At 46.6% G+C, this 16,173-nt stretch overlaps 1 protein-coding gene across 7 annotated transcripts in view; it reads left to right on the plus strand.

Annotated features, from left to right (window-relative positions):
- The window catches only part of LOC106746598, a 230,760-nt gene that overhangs the window by 95,805 nt on the left and 118,782 nt on the right, over positions 1-16,173 (plus strand). For 3 of the 7 annotated variants that reach the window (XM_014623382.1, XM_014623395.1, XM_014623387.1), the window contains one exon: positions 13,844-13,982. The exons of the other annotated variants lie outside the window; for them this stretch is intronic. The gene's annotated coding sequence lies outside the window, so the exon portion shown is untranslated. The remainder of the gene's footprint in view (positions 1-13,843; positions 13,983-16,173) is intronic. 7 annotated transcript variants of the gene reach the window in all.

Raw genomic sequence — 16,173 nt, forward strand, 5'->3', positions numbered from 1 at the left:
AACAAAATGAAAAGAGATACGCGCCACCAGCAACTTGTTTATGCGAGACTCGCGTTGTTGTTCGCATTGTTACGACCCAGGGATGAAGAATGCCTCGCTTTGTATGCTCTCTCTCTCTCTCTCTCCCTCCCTCCCTCGCTAGGATCTCCCCCCTTCCCCCCACTTTACCTTCAGCCCTCAATATTATTTCGCATCTGGAATCTATAGCCGCGACCACGGAGAGGTAACGTCGAGAACGGGCGAATTCGTCATTGCGACGGCGACGGGGAGAAGAAATTAATTGGATCGCGCCCGGACATTTTTCTGATTTATGCATTAGCCGTGCGTGACTAACGAGGCGTCTTAATGCACCTTGAACAGAGTAAGACGGTTTGGAACGACGCCAACGGCTAACCCGCTCGACTCGCATTACTTCGAGTGTCTTCTCGACTTCCGGGTCCCCGTTATTCCGCTCATCTCGAATCCTATCTGCGAGTTAAATAAACAGAATGAGATACATTTAACCCCTTTAAATGCGTTCCGGCCGCTCGCGCTTTATAGGCGGCTGCCACTACACTATCCCGCTCCCTGGCACCAACAGAGCGTATCCTTCGTATTTTCCGTTCTGGCCTTTCAATCATTTGCACAAGAAAGAATTAATTCATAATTATAAATATGTAGAATCAACTTTGTTGTGTTTTAGGATAAATTCCGTAAGAGAGCAACAATTTGGATTTATACGTGATAAAGATACATGATGATGTCGTCGCAGAATAAAAAATATGAGAAAAATTAAGAGAAATATACAAACGAAGTGTCGCAAACTGATTGGTGGCATACAATTACGATATATCGCAGATAATGGTAATGTAATAGTGAGAAGTAATGATAAATATATAATTGATTATAAATAATGATAAATATATCAGAGGCGCAATATTAATTCACACAGGCCCCGTAAATTTGAACGCTCGTTTGGTAAAACTGTCGTTCTTGTTTTCTTTGGAAAATATAGGCGATACGTTTGACGTTGTCATTTTATTATATTTTTATCGCAGGGGAAAGTGATTTGAGAAAATCGAGATACGCCTTTCTGGCCCAGGGCGTCGGTATAGTGTATCCGCGCGAGATACATTTTCTATCACTGCCACTCTCTTCCGTTACTTCGCGGCGAGAATTGAAAAATAATCGTCACGCACACACATCCGCGTGCAACGCGTGTCAGGATAAAAAAAAAAAACTTCCAACGACGATACAGTTATAACTTTTTACAATTTTTCCCACACGGCCTGCGTTATTTATAAGTAATATCTCTTTGGTGATTTATTATATGTACATAACGTCTAATCGATCCCGCTTGTACATTATTGCGAGTATAATCGCGCGTCGATTCGGACAATTTCCCCGAAATCTCACAGATTGATCTCCCGGCCACGAAGAAAACCGAGACGTAAATCTGCACGGTTTTCTCTGATAGGAATTTACGTGTCGGCGCGACCTCCCTACCCCGGCCTTTCTTCCCCTCGTGCCCTTTCATCCCTTTTCGTACTGACAATTACGTCGCAGCTACCCTACTCTCTCATACATTAAAGATGACGCCGGTTTCCTGACAATACCTGCCAAGATTGCGTCATATGTTTCCGTGGCGGGAGAACGGCGTCGGAAGGCAATTTGAATTTTGCATTAAACATCAATGCGTATATTCCGCGTGTTTGGATCGCGCAATTTCGTCTTTATTGGACACCGTCGCGAGATTTTCGGCTTTGCAGCCTCGAAAATCGTCCTTGAGAAAGAAAAAAGGAGGGCAGAAAAGCAAGGCCGACAGAGTGTTGCTCGACGATCGTAAAAAAAAAAAAAAAAAAAAAGGAAGGAAGGAAAAGAAAAAATAGTGATGCGGCGACGTGGTAACTCGTGCGAGCGTATATTTCTTTAAAATAGAAAATATAGCGGCATCCGCGAAAGAATCGTAATCAACGTATCGTTCAAATTCTCAAATTCTTATTTCCTATCTCTACATATTGCCATTATAAAACGGAGAATGGGTCGTCGTGCGGATCGAGCGGATATTTATTTAATTAGGACGGTTTCGGGAACTGATGATTCTATTTCAGAAAACGACACGCTTCATCCGTAGGGAAGACAAATGGGACTAATTAATAAATAGTTACGGATCACATCCGTTACAGCGGGCACATAAGTACATTCGAACTAATTACTAATCCAGAATACGACGGTGCGACAGCAACGCGTATGAATTTATTCAAGATAAGGGTCTATTATTAATGACCCCGAATTTAATCGAACGGTAAGCCACATTTTAATAATTACAAAGTGCCCGGATATATTCAGCGAACGCTGATTGAACCGAGGAAAGTATTCAATTTACTTATCTACGCGCGCGTGTGTTGTATTTTGTTGCGTTTCTAGATAATATTTATGGACGTACCGCTTGACCTTCTTTTCTCTTTGCTTGTTGATTGTTATCGCAATTTCAACGAGAAATTAGCTTGAAATGGTCACAAATAATTAACAGTCAAATATCTCCACCTTGCTGGTTAATTTTCCCAAAAAACGGATGAAAAAGAAAGAGAGAAAGAGAGAAGGGAAGGGATGTCGAGGAAAATTATCTTCGCAATTCTTTCGCAGGTACCCAATGCCGAGAGCGAGAGAGAGAGAGAGAGAGAGAGAGTGTGTGTCACGCGCCGACCGTCATCAATTCATTTCCGTCGAGTGAATTATCACGCGAGTAATAATTCGTGCAATCCTAATTTCTCAATCGCAATCTATCGTCCGCCGGGTCATAAGAATGCGTCGCCATTAGACCGCTTGGCGGATTGCCTAATGCGATTTAATCCCCCATTAACGAACCTACGATCTCTCCTCCAGGTTTCTCCTCTCGACCGCGCGACTTTTGCAACAATTCGCACAGTCACGTGAAACACGACTCGGCCCGGGAGAAGATTTGTAAAATACGTTTCAAACTTCTCTTTATCTCTCACACATATTTGCTCGACATTATATACATTTTCATAATATGTACTCAGAAAGTTACATTCGGAACTTTTCGAAATTCGAATTTGCTTGGTCCCGGGTTCGTTAGCGATCCGATGCGCAGCACAAAGATATTTTTTTACATAATAACATGAGAGAAATCGATTATTGATATTAATCACTGCATAACGGTGCATTGTTGCATTTGCAAAATGCAATAAATTCTTTTTAAGGCTTCTCTGTGTTTGTTTACAGCGATTGATTCTGCTTGTCATTCTGTACAGAAAAGTGTTATGGTGATGTGATCGAAAGGTGAATGCTTCATAAGATAATTTCTTGTGCTGAATTTTGTACTAAAAATTGACTGTACAACGAAGTAAAGGTCATCAACTTATATCTCGTCCAAACCCTGCAATTTTTATTTGAATTATTTTTCAACTGTTTCGTTTTCAAGATATTCCACTGTTTCAACTAGAATGAGATACACTGTAGATAAAGAGAGAGAGAGAGGGAGAGAGAGAGAGAGAGAGAGAGAGAGAGAGAGAGAGAGAGACTGTGCCCTCTGGGAAAAATGCCCTCAAAGCAAGATAAGAATAACAATCCATACCACAGATAATGAATAATATCCGACAACGGTGGAAATAAATGCTAAGTAATAATAATAACAGGAAATTAAAATAAAACTGAAAGAAGAGCGGGAGGGGGAAAAAAATAGCCAATGAAGGAGCATCGCGTGGAACTCGCACGAGAGTCAACTTCGCAACGATCGAAGGCAGAGCGCGATCGTTGAAATTAAGTTACCGAGTTGCGAGCGGGACGTGCTGTGACGTCGCCTCGATTCCGTCGTAGCTCTGCTTACATGCACGATATACAAACGCGAGTACGCGAACGACGAATGCGCGCGTTCTGTTCGTTCGGTAACTAAAGATAAAGCCCGTGCGACACGCTCGAAATAATTGAGGCGCAGAACGTCGCCGCCGAGAGCGAATCCGCCCGACAGATCGGCACACGCGGTGTGTGCGCGGGCGCTGGATGATTTTTCGACAACTGTGCCATCGTGGTCGCTAATTAACGCTTGCAACAAAGTCTCTCTAGTGCGGCGGCGTCGGCGACATTGCGATGAAGTTGCGACAAAGCGACCGCTGAAATTATGGGAGTCGCGGGGCCGCGCGATTCCGCGCGAACGGCCCGCTCTCGCGATTTCGCGAGTTAATGCGGGCCGCAATATCGCGAGACAGACAATGTGACGTTCGACAATATGCAATAACAAGTTCGCGCCGCTAACGACCTCACGAGTTTCTCGAAAAGGGCCGGCACGATGACGCCGCCGTCCTTTTGTTCGCTCGCGCGCGCGAGCTGGCGGGCTCGATCGCACTTACTCGCGTTACAGCGCCGGCGTTTTTCTCCCCTTTTTTTTATGCACACAACAATTAATTGTTTAACGGTTCTATTTCGGGCGGAACGCGAGCCGGCCGAAGCGCAAATTAATAATCCCAGCTGCGCGCTCGTGAATCTTTCGAAAGGGACGACAACACTCGTCGCTCTCATTTACGCTTGTAACAAAGCAACGTTGTTTAACGAATCATTCTCTCTCTCTCTCTCTTTCTCTCTTGCTCGCACGTTCACGGGAACGAACGAACCGTGTTGAAACACGGAATATATTTTCGGCGTTATCGCTCGCAGATGAAGTGTGTGGGATTAACTTCGCATAAAGATAAATCGAGCGACCACGCGCCGCCACAGCCGCCGTGCTCTGAATCCCGCTTTTTCACCGACTCGAGGAAATTAAAGCAAATTCAATCTTCTCCACTTTTGAAATTAATTCGCTGCGTGTTTTCAAAGAGAGAGAGAGAGAGAGAGAGATTCTCGCGCCCCCATTCCGCGAGCTAATTGCCGATTTCGCTGAGCTTCCGCCGTACAGATCTAATTCGTTAATGTCTCAGATAGATAAATGATCGCGTGATCATTTTCGGGCATTCTTCGACGATGACGACAGCAATCGACGGTGAGATCGACACTCGTCCTTCATTTCGAGAAGCGTGAATCGCGAATTTAACCGAACGCCACTCCCGGCGGGACTGGTTTTACGCCGGTTTTGCACGTTTTGCCGTAATAATTGCGGATACCGCTGCGACTATAAGCACATCATCGTCGTCGCGGCTTTAGCGAAAGGTTAAACTCGCGGGTTTTGCCGGGAGGTTTTGCCGCCCGTCGGAGACGCGGCTTTAATTTATGGATCGTTGAGTTTACGAATTACGAATCTATTCATGGAGCGAGCGTCTCTCTCTCTCTCTCTCTCTTTCTCTCCCCCTCTCCTTCTCTTTAAGAGATCCCACCGGGGGATTAATGGTCTATAAATCTATAAGCTTTATCTCTGTAAGATTCTACGTGTTCACAACACACACACACACACACACACACAGCATACACGTGATAAATTTATAAGTAATAAACTACCGGGAACACCGATGTTTGTGTAAACCGCATTTAAACGAAACTGGCAAGGAATCAAACGAGGGGTGAAATTCGACGAACACATTATAAAGAACGTGCCTCGCAGCGCAGGATAATTGGGCCGCTTAGTGAATTAAGGATTCGCCGGCTGTTCCTCGGGTTAATCTTAACGATTAAATCTCGCACGCGTTAGCGACGTTCGCTAACAAGCGCGAAGCACAGATAGCAAATTGCGGGACTTCGATTTCGCGCGAGAAGAGGGCGCACCTGCCGGTATGATTCAACGAGCTTTTCGAATTTTGCGCAATTCGATTTGGAACAAGGTCTTTGTCTGTGAGTCATTCTATTTCGAATGTACGAAACAACTGTTACGCCGCCGCCGGGGCTGGACGCGGTCCAATACGAATTAAAGCGAAAATCTCGCACGCGCGAGACGTTCGCATATAGAATAATTATTTATGCGACATAGTGCGTGCACGCATTCCCCGAGCGACGAATAACGGGCCTCGCCCGTTTAGAGACGAGGACGGAGGATGAAGATGACGCAAGGCGAGATTTCGAGAGCCCGGGACGGAGAGGACGGTTCTCAGAATCTCGGAATTTTTCAGACCAATTAACTGTATAATCGATCGTAGGAGGATGACGGGAGTTCCGGGAACGTTCATTCGGCTGTTCCGAAATCGGACTTGGCTCTTTTATAACACGTTCGCCGCCACTTCAGTTACGTGCTATTCTGAAACCGTACGTGCTGTTGGTTTTGATTTTAATGACTATAGCTCTGATCGTTTTAAAGAAATTACGAATCAAAAGGATCAGGCAAATTGTCTAACCTCAATGTTACTCCGCGATCGCCTGTCGCTCAAATGACGTGCCGAAGCTTGCACACCAGCCATTTAAATGTCAACGCCACGATATCGAACTGATATCGAACGTGTTAACCTGCCATATCTTCCGACTTTAATTTCTTCCGAGATGAATCTATTAAAGTCAAGAGCTCGCTTTAAAGTGACGTAAATATACTTGGCGATTTTTAAGTGAACAATTTTTAACTGACATAACGATATGCAATGTCTGTCAATATGGCAGGATTTCTTTCCGCTGCGAATTCGCAGTAACATTTGTAATATTTATTTATACTTGGTTAAGACAACGTTCGAATCAGAGAAAAGAAATTCAACGTGTCGATCGACACTAGAAGAAAAGAGTGCTACATTGAGGTTAATATTCGCTAAGGAGTATCGGAGTAATTATTTCACTTGGATTAAAGTGATCGTTACTTGAACGCAGAATACTGAAGGAAAAAAGTGCCACGCGTTGAAATAAAACCAGCGAATTTAACTATCAGACGTCTCCGAGACGTAGAGTTAAGGGCACGGACCCAGAATAAAGGGTTGGTGTTACCGAATTAACGAATCTCCGAGAAAGTATCCACGTTCCAAAAGCAAGCGTTTCGCGCTCCCTTTCCCACAGTTGCTCCCCCAATAAATACACAAGCAATACGATCGGCAAGTCTGCCCTTCCGCAGGGCCGATCTCCTCTGTGTGCGCGTGACGATAGGACGGATAGACGGCTTCCGACGGAATTGTATTGCAAATTAAATAATCATCGAACGGGAGGGATTTATCTCGGGAATAAATCGCGCAGCGAATCCGACGTACTAATAATCGGATCCGAATAAATGATAATATACGAAGTTCGAATCGATCGGCGGAGTTGCCGGCTGTTGGACGAAACGGGTCGTGAGGAGGGGGGGGGGGNGACGGACGAGCGAAATCACGCTCTGATATATAGATTAAAGTTAGTTGTCGCGTATGCCACGCGTGACGGGACGAATCGCGTCGGGACGCCGCCGCCACCGTGACGGAGTTTCGCGTAGTTACAGTTTCGATTGCGGGGCGTTCGCGACGCCCCGGCGACCTCTGATTCGCCCACGGAAACCATTCGTATCCGCGTGATCCCGCTAAACAAATAAATTTCGCTCGGGCGAATACGAGTGCCGATGAAATCATTTAGCCGGTTGATGCGCGATTAGTCGCGCTGACACGTTCGACGGTCGAAAATCACCGTCGTCGTCGGCGTGGGTGAGAATAATCGCGCGGGTCGCGGACTTCGCGATTCACCGAGAAGAGAGAGAGAGAGAGAGAGAGGAGAGACTGAGAGAACAAAATCGGTCGCGCAAAGTCGATATCCTGAGACAACGAGCGAAGCTAATTCCAGATTCGCGGTTGACAGCTCGCGGCTAATTCACGCCGCCCGTCGAAGCGCGTTTAGGTCAACGTGAAATTTAATTCGTCTCGCCGCCCACCTTCCCCCTTCGCCATGCTTCGTGCGAATTTAATTTAGTAGCATGGACAAACATTGAACCCCGCTCTGAATATTGCATTAAAATCCGTGCAAATTTAAGTTCAACACACAAATCCAAATTCCCTTTTAATTCGTCAAATGAAATTAGTCGTTTAATTCAAACTTAATTAATTTTTCGCCAATTAAGCGGACGGATTGATTGCAGGACACGGGTGGGGGGACAAATAATGGTAAATAATAATTTCGTGTTTACGCGCGAGCCCAAATCCGCTCTCTCTCTCTCTCTCTCTCTCTCTCTCTCTCTCTCTCTCTCTCAAAGATAGGTTGCGTCCTCGGAACGAAATAATCGGCAAAAACATTTACGTGCATTATCAAATGCACGTTAATAACAATACCCCGTGGGTCACGCTATCAGTGTCGTCATTAATTAGCGTTATTTTCATTCGCACGATAATTTTACGATAATCTGCGCGCGAACTCTACACGCTCGCACCTGGTGCTGTCGGTTCGTTTAAACAAACCCGCTGAGCGTGTCGCGCGCCCACCAATCGCTGCGAACGGGCTCGATTATAGCTGCTTTGTTCGTTAATTTTAGAAAAAAATCGGCGCCCGTCACGGCCGAATGCGTTCGCCCGATTTTTAAGTGATTCCGCTAATTGCGAGAAAATACGAATTAATCAATTAAAACGACGATCCGAGGTTCGGACGTCCACTTCACCAATTGCTACATATATTCATATTTTATTATATTTTATTTATATACGTAGTACGTGAAAAAAATATATGAGATGAGATACTTCTCGCTCAAGTCGCTGGAATCACCCTGTATAGGTGTGATGTTAATTTACCGTGTATTTATTCGGTTTACGATGCGGATCCTCCTGCATCCTTTAAAAGGAGAGAAGTTTCCTTAATTTCCGTCAATCCCGAAGATCCTCCGCCTGCCTCCGGAGGAGTCTTAAATATCAAGGTCGATAATTGGACGCCGTATTGACGCTCTTCCACTTCCTTAACGAGCTGCAATCTGCGCGCCTCTCTTTCCGTGCCCGGCGATTTTATCATAAATATAAATTCACGGAAGGAGAGAGAGAGAGAGAGAGAGAGAGGAAACGTGCTCGACGATATATCTCAATAACGCAAGTCACGCGATCATATTCTTCGTTAAAATTTTAATTCTACGCTGACCCGGACATTTTTATATAATAATAATAACTTTATAACACAAAAATGGCAATGCAAGACTCTGTGATGATATACATGGTGTCCCACGGGAAGTTGCTGAAACTAAATGCGTTCTTCCCTCCTCAACGACTTATATAGGGGTTCTATTGTCTGTAGTCTTGTACCTGGGACTCCGCAGTTTTATTCTAACCATCTTCGAAGCAAGAACGTGCGTGGAAAAATGAGTGACCTCGGAACGACGGAAGAAAAGGTTTACCTTATTGAAGGTTTCTTTCCTAGAGGAAGAGTATACGCTAATGCTCATAGTGGTATTTCATACCAAGTATGGAACGCATGGAATTGCAAGTGAAAACACTCGAAAAATTCCTTGACACAATGGGAACTAAAATAGCAAAATAAATTCAATTTCAGTCCCAATACAATTTATTCTTACTTTAGCTCCGGTAATGTCTTAAATTTTCGTTTTCGTTGTTTCAGCGTTAAAATAGCTCGCTCAAAGTGGCATTAAAATTAAATCTGCGGAGTCACAGATTCAAGAGAGAAGTTAATAAGCGTCGGTGACGTTAAATAGACTTTTATCAGCCATATAAGTGAAACGCAACCTGACCATATAAGAGCGTCCAGATTTTTACTCGACAAATTTTGACTCGAAATACAGCCTTCTTTACTGGCCTCAATAAAACAGCAAGCGAAGTAACCACTCGCAGCGTGGAAAGACAACAGCCTTGCGAACAATCGTTACACCCCGAGGTTCTTCATTGATCCTCTTCAAGTTCCACGGAATTTCCGGGGTTATTAATGCGGAAGCGAAATTTCGTCTCGCCGATAGTGCACGTCGTTTGACGGGCCGACGCGCGAACTCGGCAGTTCGTACGATGCGGAGGGGCAAATCATTTTCCGCGAGAGCGCTTGACAATACCACCGTCTCGTCTCTCTTGCAAATTGATCGGGGCCAGTTACGTTCGTTTGTCGTGTGAAATTGCCGTCGGCATTGGCCGAGTTGTAACAGCATGACCGGCGAACAACGCTTAGGTGCCCGCTCGCGTAAATTTTCGCAGATTTAGTGCCCGTAACGACGTATATTTTACAGCAATACAAACAATATAAACAAAGTGCGCATGTCCGGAGTGTTCCCGAACTATCGGCTTTCCCAGCCGACCTACCCGCCATAGGTGGCGGAGCCCGCGCTAAGTAAGAAGAATGGCCATTGTTTCGAAGTTGCGATATTAATACCTCCTCAGCTCGCGGCGATTGAAAGTTAAGGGATTCCGCTCAATTGAACTACGAAATTGCGCGCGTCTCAAAGGGCGAACCTTTAAACCTCGCCATGCCCGGCGTGGATGTTGAGTTGACGTTTCTCTTTTCCTCTTTCTTCCCTCAACGGAAATTTACCCTCTCCGAGGAAGGAAGGAGGGGGCGCGGACGCGCTTGATGTGTCGAAAATTGAAAAGTCGCGACGAAAGAGAGAGAGAGAGAGAGAGAGTACGTTCGAGTCGTCGTGGAGGAAAATTCGCACGGCGCGACGAGAAGCAAGAACGCCGACGAGCGACGCGCGCGTCCGGAAAATTTCCACGGAGAATTGCCGCGCGGGTGAACCGTCGTCGTCGTCGGGGAACGATCGGAGGGAGGATAGCTCATTTAGCAGCGGCGGAATTAATGAAAAATCTACGACGCGACCTCGCGTCGCGTCAACGTCACCACCTGAGAACCTCCGCTCGCCGCATTTCGGTCGCGCCGTTCGCAAAAATCGACGGGAAATTCCCGCAGCCGGCGGTGGTGCGGCCGGTTATGGAAAAATCTGGCCCCGTTTCCGTAGTCGTGTGCAAATCTCGTTACCCCTCCTTCCCTCTCCGTCGCCTTCTCTCTCTCTTTCTACGTGGACACTCTCCGTGTCCATTACAAGCCCCGAGCCCCCGCCAGCTGATTCCGATTTAATTAAACCAGCCGTAGCCAATTTGGCAAGATGCTTCGCGCCGCATTATAGGAGCTCGCGTTAATCGGATGAAGTCTGCGGTCTACGAAGGATATCAGGATGGTACGAAATGTCTTGAGATCTCCCGAGGGATGTCTCCCCCCCACCCTACGATTCCCCCTCCGTACGTCTCCTCCTCGGCGCTACCTTCGCCAGCAGCCCCTTCGCCGCTTCCTCCTCCTTTCCTTTCGTCTCCTCCGTCCTCAGCCACGCGAGTATTTGACTTTCAAATAGCGCGGCCGCCGCGCGCTGTACTCCGTTATAACCGGAGCCGCTCCATTTCGAGAAGCAATTCCGGCGGCTGACGAATGGCCGACTCTCGAATGGACGAACGATAACTCGATTCGGACGCGAGCCGTGCGGCGGATTGTGCGGCGGCGAAGGCGGCGGCGTCGACGGCGGTGCCGTAAAAATGACGCTTCTGCCGTGCCGGCCGAAGCCACGTTAAGGCGAAGCAACGTTAACTGCCGCACTCTGATGGGGAGAATCGGACCTCTCTCGCTTCTTCAAAAGCGTCAATAAATTTCTGTCGTGAGATCTCCGAATACTTTCAATCTCTTCCTCAACGAACAAGGGCACGGATAGCGGGAACGATGAACCGCGTCATTTTCAATCACGTTGAAACCTTGATTCTCCCGAGAAAGGAGTTTCGGTCGAGAAAATTTTACCCCTAATTTTGTGGTACGATTTTACTACCGCTCGACGCGTAAAGAGAATGTCGCGCTGCGAACGGCTCACTGAAATTTTATGTCACTTAAAAAAAATACATATAAGTACGTTTCAATTTAACATTACATTTGTGTACTTTTTAACACATCCCCCGTGCCAAAGTAACACAAAATTCCAGTGGATCTTATTTTAGCACAGAATTGGATGTTCTAAAGTCAGTGGCCGGGCGTCAGGAATGGAGCAGGGGGACCTCGAGGAACAATCATCGAACGATTGATAAGAAGCACGAGCAAATAGTCGCAAGAGCGGGAGTCCGCGAATGCGTTTCATTGCGACTGCACGGCTACAAATGCTCCGATATATTTGCGCAACAAATATCACGTGCAGCTACAAACGCGCGCGCACTAACGTTCTCATTGTTCGCAACTTTTATTCCGATCCTGTCCGCGCGGACGTTTTAATATTTTCCAATGATATCCACGTGGTCCGAGCGATTTTCCGAAAATCGAGCTGGTGAAACAAATGCGGCGGGATGTTACGTGAGGAAGATAAAACGGTTATATTGCTTTCGCCGGGAATCAAGCGCGCGACACGGAAGTCCGGGAGGAGGACGGGAAGTTTGATTAGGATCGGAGGGAAAGAGCCGAGAGTTTGATGAATTTTTAGTCACCGAGTCTTCCCCCGCCTTTACATCCTCACGGCTGTTACTAAATTATGATCTCGCAATCTTGCGAAGTTGGCGCTCCAACATTTTCTCACATCGCATAAGGGAGGGAGAGAGATAGAGAAAGAGAGGGGGGGGGGGGTTGCGGCGAAGATAGTAAAATCTCCTGATACCTTTTTTGCGGCAAGAGCCGTTACATGCCTGGCGTGTAACGAAGGAGTCTGCTTTATCTTCGAAAGGTGTTTTAAAAGTTCCCTCCAAATGTTTCGGCCGAGCGTAGACGGTTTTTTAACGGTCGGCCGCGTTTGTTTACCGCCGTGCGCGCATTATGCCCTCTCTCTCTCTCTCTCTCTCTCGCGCGCGCGTCTGTATATTAATATAAAACAATTTCCACCCGGTATACTTTCATGCCCAAACGAAAGCCATAAATTCCGACGGCGGGGAAGAAAAAGCCGCCGATAAATAATGCATCCTTTCACCGGCCGGCGTGGGCAGGCAGGTAGTCCGCTGGGCCGGCCGACCGGCCATTTTCTAATTCCCCCTTTCTCCCTTCCGTCCCTTTCCACGACGGACTCGGCGTCCACCGCGAATATTGGATTCCTCGTTCCCCTTCACACCTTCAAACACGTCGAACACGTTTTTTCTCCGGTTCCTTAATCAAACGGAAATTACCCGCGCAAAGTTGTCACCGGATACTCGCGTTCGCGAATTCGAGAAAAAGTTTAAATCGGAATGCGCCAAATCGAATCACGTTCATCTCCCCCCCCCCCCCCCCGGTTCTCCCCTTCATCGCCTCGGAAACAAANGACTAGCCGTAGGAACGGGCGAAGGGAAAAAGAGAGAGGGTGAGGATCGGAAGAGGACGATGAGAGGAGGCGGACCGGGAGGAGGGAGATCGCTCTTAAAACGTGGAATCAATTACGCGAGGATTCCGATTGGTATTAACCTCTTCTCCTAATGTCGGACGCGCGAACGTGTCGCCTCTTTGAACCCTTTGCCGCCGCGCGGAAAATTGCGCTCCGCGCGGAAAGAAGACTCGACACGTATCGCGGACGAAATTCAACGGGTCTCCTTCGCGTCCGAATTCTTGCCTTCGCGCGCTCGCAGTCTCGTGCGATTAAGCCGATCGCCGAATCGACGGCCACATCGGCCGATATCGATAACATCTCCGCATCTGACTTCTATATCTCTCGCGGGTACTGTGAGGCGCAGATAACTTCCTCCAGGTCTACGCTTTAAGCGCTTTCCCGGTCGTGCGCGCTGCTGTGAGATATTCCGCGTGCGATCGTCGAGGGAACTAAGTGTTAAGGAAAAGGAAGAAACGAGAAAGGGAAGGAAATTAAGGAAGAATCGAACGAGTCAATAAGGGTCAATGTATTTAATTAATTATTATGACTCGCATATTATGGTTCATAAGTGTCGAAGTTAATTGATTATTATGGTTTGATTAAACGTTGAACAGTAAGACAACCTTGAGAGTGGCACACGCGATTCTAGTAACATACCTAGGCCTCTCGGGCCTACATCGCGTAAAAGAATGATAAAAATCGTGGTTTTTATTGCATTCTTTGGAACTACTTACATTTATATTTAGATTTGTCATCTAGTTTTATTTATTATCTTTGTAGACTGCCAAGAAACCAGTCACCTCATTGGATCAGGCCGATAATAGCAGCGAGGTCACATGGACCCGATTCATTATTTCTGAGTAATAGAGGAATAGAAGCGGGGTATAGCGTCTAGCACAAAAAGCGTGAGGAAGAGGAGGTAAGGGAAAGAAACGTAGACTTAACTGTTACTGTCAGAGTTAAAGATCGACGAAACATTTCGGCCCTTTTTGCCGGTGAAAAGTAACACAGAGTTCGCATAGCATAGGAATTTAACCATTATTAACAAAAAGAGAGAAAAAAACTGTCGCTGAATTATAAAATTAATAATAAAGTAGTGTGAGAGAAAGAGAGAGAGAGAGAGAGAGAGACGGGAAGAGAGGAAAGAAGTGGGGAAAATGAGCTGACGATACACCATCGCGCCGGGATGTTGCAGCGATCGACTTTTGGAAGGTCGACGAGGATTCGAGTGGGTCGATTAATCGAGTTACGCGAGCCGGAAACGGAAGAGGAAAGTTTCCTCGGCAGAATTCAATCTGGAAATTGAAGGATTCGCGTGCGGAACGAATTTCGGGGAAGTTTCGTTTTTTCGAGGCCGCGCGACGAAGGACTCTTCGTCTTTGTTTCGTGTTAAGTCGCTTAAATTTGCACGTGCGCTCGCTGAAAACTTTACCCCTCGAGGCCGAGCAGTATCCCCTCCCCCCCCCGATGCGTCGATCCTCTGAAGAAATAATGCGCAACACCACAGCCGCCGCTTGAAATAATAAACAGTTTGGAGTGTTTGCGCGCGCTCCGCCATTTATTTTTCCCAATTTTAGCATTCAACGGCGATAACTTTCTAATTACATGCGGCGACACGCGGGGAGGGGGAAAAACGTTATCAAAGTTTCAGCCGGTGTTGTTTGTTTTCGATTCCTCTTCGCTGGGATCGTTTATCTTCGTCATGCAAATATACGTATATATCTCGCAAATCGTTCCGATCGCATTAAATGTAATTTCGCGCAAAAATAAACATCGCTGGTTTTATAGAAATTATATCACGAATTTCTCGCCACGATCAATCGCGTATCGCCATCAATCGCTCTTAGAGTTTACAGCTTGGAGATTTGGAAACTTGAAAATGGCGGCGGCGGTGCGGTACGGGCCGGGCGATAATTGGCGCAATTACGTTGGCGCGGACACTATCAGGTGGATGATGAAAGGGACGAGAGGGTTGAAAGGGACGAAAGGGATGGATTGTATATTGCGACGCGAAGAAATCGAATTACCGCGGTAAAACCATCCTAATGCATTCGCCCGTCACGGAATTCCGCGCGCTTGTCCGCTCGTGCGAATTAATGACGCCGCATTTGCAACGCGAAGCCAAATATTTAAGTTCGGTGGCGCCAGTTTCGCGCGTGCTTTTGGAAACGCTCGGCGACTTTTTGGAAAGGGATCGCGGGCGACAATCGAATTCTCGACGAGCGAATTTCACCGAACGATGGAAAATCTCGTCGTAAGAAACGCTCATGGCGATATAACGAAATTAAACGACCGCTTAACCTCTTCGGGGTTCACTTTTTCCTTTTTAATTCAATCGTCGTCGACGAAGACGTAACGAACGATACTGCGAATAAATATTCACGGTAGAATAAAAAAAGTTCAAAAAAAGAAACAAACAGTCAAGAGAAAGAAAAGTTAAAAAAAGAAAAGAAAAAGACAATAGGAAAACAAAAAAAAAACTTCGACAATCTAAAAAAAAAAAGTAAAGAGGGAAAGCAAAGACTTAAAGAAGGAATAGAAGGAAAACAGGGGAATAAAAAGAAGGTTCAACAACAAAGTCCAACGACAAGAGAAGAAATCTCATCTCATGAATAAGAGACGTTCGTGTCGCTTCAAAAAATCAAATCATCTCTCTCTGATTTTAATCAATTCGACTCCGAAGAGGTTGACGCGCCACGCGCGCGCATAAACGATCGTGCGATCAATAAGGAATGAAGTCGCGACGTAAATCGTTTCTCACTCTCTCTCTCTCTCCCCCTCCTTTTCTTTTTTTCCGTCCGTACACGCGGAGAGGAGGATGGCGGACTCTCGACGTTACCGCGATATATCTCGCTTGTCGCGCGAAGAACCGGCCTCCGCCAAGACAATGCATTTTAGAGTGGCTCGCAATTCGGCCTGCAATTCGGTGTGCATCGGGATGCAGCTGGAAACGTGTTGGTGATCACTTTACGAGCCGACGTGATTGCAATCATCCTCCTTTCGCGCGGGCCGAGCCGCTCTCGGGAATCCCTGAGTGAACTTTTAATAATTCACTCGAAGCTGCGAGTGTAAGTGCAGCAGTGAAAAGCGCCACGGGGAGGGGGGGGGGG

Source organism: Dinoponera quadriceps, unplaced genomic scaffold, assembly GCF_001313825.1.
Source record: "Dinoponera quadriceps isolate SergipeBrazil2010 unplaced genomic scaffold, ASM131382v1 scaffold192, whole genome shotgun sequence".
Taxonomy (NCBI): Eukaryota; Metazoa; Arthropoda; class Insecta; order Hymenoptera; family Formicidae; genus Dinoponera; species Dinoponera quadriceps.